This window comes from Schistocerca gregaria, unplaced genomic scaffold, assembly GCF_023897955.1.
Source record: "Schistocerca gregaria isolate iqSchGreg1 unplaced genomic scaffold, iqSchGreg1.2 ptg001640l, whole genome shotgun sequence".
Lineage (NCBI taxonomy): Eukaryota > Metazoa > Arthropoda > Insecta > Orthoptera > Acrididae > Schistocerca > Schistocerca gregaria.
In genome coordinates this window covers 5001-7500 of record NW_026062909.1, presented here as the reverse complement: position 1 = coordinate 7500, position 2500 = coordinate 5001, and the positions used below count along the sequence as shown (strand labels likewise).

The window sequence follows — 2500 nt, the reverse complement described above, 5'->3', positions numbered from 1 at the left end:
ATTCCCCGTTACCCGTTACAACCATGGTAGGCGCAGAACCTACCATCGACAGTTGATAAGGCAGACATTTGAAAGATGCGTCGCCGGTACGAGGACCGTGCGATCAGCCCAAAGTTATTCAGAGTCACCAAGGCAAACGGACCAGACGAGCCAATCCGATTGGTTTTGATCTAATAAAAGCGTCCCTTCCATCTCTGGTCGGGACTCTGTTTGCATGTATTAGCTCTAGAATTACCACAGTTATCCAAGTAACGTGGGTACGATCTAAGGAACCATAACTGATTTAATGAGCCATTCGCGGTTTCACCTTAATGCGGCTTGTACTGAGACATGCATGGCTTAATCTTTGAGACAAGCATATGACTACTGGCAGGATCAACCAGGGAGCTGCGTCAACGAGAGCTGAGCAGCCGGCCGCCCGGGAGTGTGTCCCGAGGGCCCGCGCGAACACGCAAGCGTCCGCTCAATTATTCTGCAAACAGGAGGAGGCTGAGCTCCCCTGCACGATACACCTCGAAACCCTCTCAGGTCCCGGCGGCGCGCAGCGCCGTCCTAAGTACTTGGTCGGGTTCGAGAGAGGCGCAATCGCCCGGAGATGGGCGAGTAGACGCTTTCAGTGCGAACACCCGTGCTCCCAACTGAGCTTGCCGCTGCCGACAGAGGCCCGGGAGCGTGCTGTCGTGGCATTGCCGGCGGGAAACAACACGCGCCACCTACGGTGACCGGCAGCTCCAACGCCAGCGCCACAGAAGGGCAAAGCCCCACTTGGGTGCAGAAGCGAACTCTCCCAGCACAGCGCACGCGCCAACACGTCCGCAGAGCTGCGATACAAACCACCTGCGAGAACCGCTGGGGGCGACCGAGCAGCAGACGGCGTCGCGACGCCGAGTGCCGGGCGGCGGCGCATCCTCAACGCACACAGTCCGCAATCGGACCAGCACACTGCAGATGTCCACCGCGCTTCGCACCGGGCTCGGCAGAACCCACTTTGGCCGCCTGGCGCCGCGCGCAGGGTGCGCCGGCGCATAGCTGGGACGCCAGCCGGGCCCGTCGGCCGGCGCTCCTGCCACTGGGCGCCCCCCACCAGCCGGCTGTAGTGCGTGCGCTCACGCAGCGCGCGGCCAGCACGCCGGGCGGCCCCCCCTCACCGGCCGGGGACTGTCCCGCCAAGCCACAGCCTCGTATCGCTTCATACCCACATGGCCAACTCAGGTTCGGGGGCATGGCGGGTACCGCCGAAACAACCGGTTCATAGATGTACCGATCGTCGCTATCACCGATGCACCTGCAGCGCGAACAACCGCTCAACAACTGATTTCCAGTTCATTTGCGGATCTTTGGCAGCAAACGTATACGTCAATCTACATTTGCGAAATCTACGATTCTGGCATGCCTGCATGTTATGTGTCACGACACGCTACATCAGCCCACATACACACTGCGGCATGTACACGAGAGAACACGTGGAAGATGGTCCGCGCACGTGTGCAATGTCCCTTGCGCGGTCGACTGTCAACCGGCCTCTGTAGCATGTCGCAGATGTGGAACGCGGTCCACCGTGCTATCATGTTGTGTGGGGCAATACGATTAAATAGGAAAACCCTCGTCGCTACATCAACAGACGGCTCACGCTGATTCCCGGCAGAGGGAGGAGGGGGGGGGGGGGGGGCCAACATGCAATACTTTCGTCCGTACCTACCTACCACATGTCTGTACGGCGTACAACAGTGCAATCTCGCTGTAATGGGGAGACGAGACAAGTAGCATCGTGCACAACATATGGCCCTTATGATTCGCCATTGTAGGGCGCAGCCGGTGTACGGTCAAGCATGTGCCACATTATGTCACTCAGTACGTAACGACGGATGATCAGTGTGGGTTACGCGTACATCAGCGGACAGTCCACACAGGCCGTACCACAACGTACACTGACTGCATCGACAACCGAATGCAACTGAACAGCTGCAAGGCTCATTTCACAAACAAACGCCTGACCGACCAGCTTGGAAGGGCAGGAGGGGAGGGCGATATTCGTTCTGTAGCGGTACACCCTTCCAGTGGTTAGCGGGACTGTGTAGAAAGTACGCAACACTCGAAAGACCTTTATGTGAGGGTACGCACCATGGCATCAAGAAATACACATGACACCAGAGGATCCAAGCAGTGAACTATGTTCAGAGGGTTGCTGTTAGGCAAAGCTACATTCCTGTGACGTTACATGTGACAGTTAAGGTGCAGTGTAAGTTAGGTTAAGGTGCAGCGTAAGTTAGGTTAAGGTGCAGCGTAAGTTAGGTTAAGGTGCAGCGTAACTTGGGTTAAGGTGCAGCGTAACTTGGGTTAAGGTGCAGCGTAACTTGGGTTAAGGTGCAGCGTAACTTGGGTTAAGGTGCAGCGTAACTTGGGTTAAGGTGCAGCGTAACTTGGGTTAAGGTGCAGCGTAACTTGGGTTAAGGTGCAGCGTAACTTGGGTTAAGGTGCAGCGTAACTTGGGTTAAGGTGC

At 56.9% G+C, this 2500-nt stretch overlaps 1 non-coding gene across 1 annotated transcript in view; it reads right to left on the bottom strand.

Moving 5' to 3' along the window:
* The window catches only part of LOC126333787 (small subunit ribosomal RNA), a 1893-nt gene extending 1507 nt beyond the window's left edge, over positions 1 to 386 (bottom strand). The window contains exon 1 of the ribosomal RNA XR_007564347.1: positions 1 to 386. This exon is cut by the window's left edge and continues 1507 nt beyond it. This is a non-coding gene — a ribosomal RNA (small subunit ribosomal RNA).
* Positions 387 to 2500: the final 2114 nt, after the last annotated feature.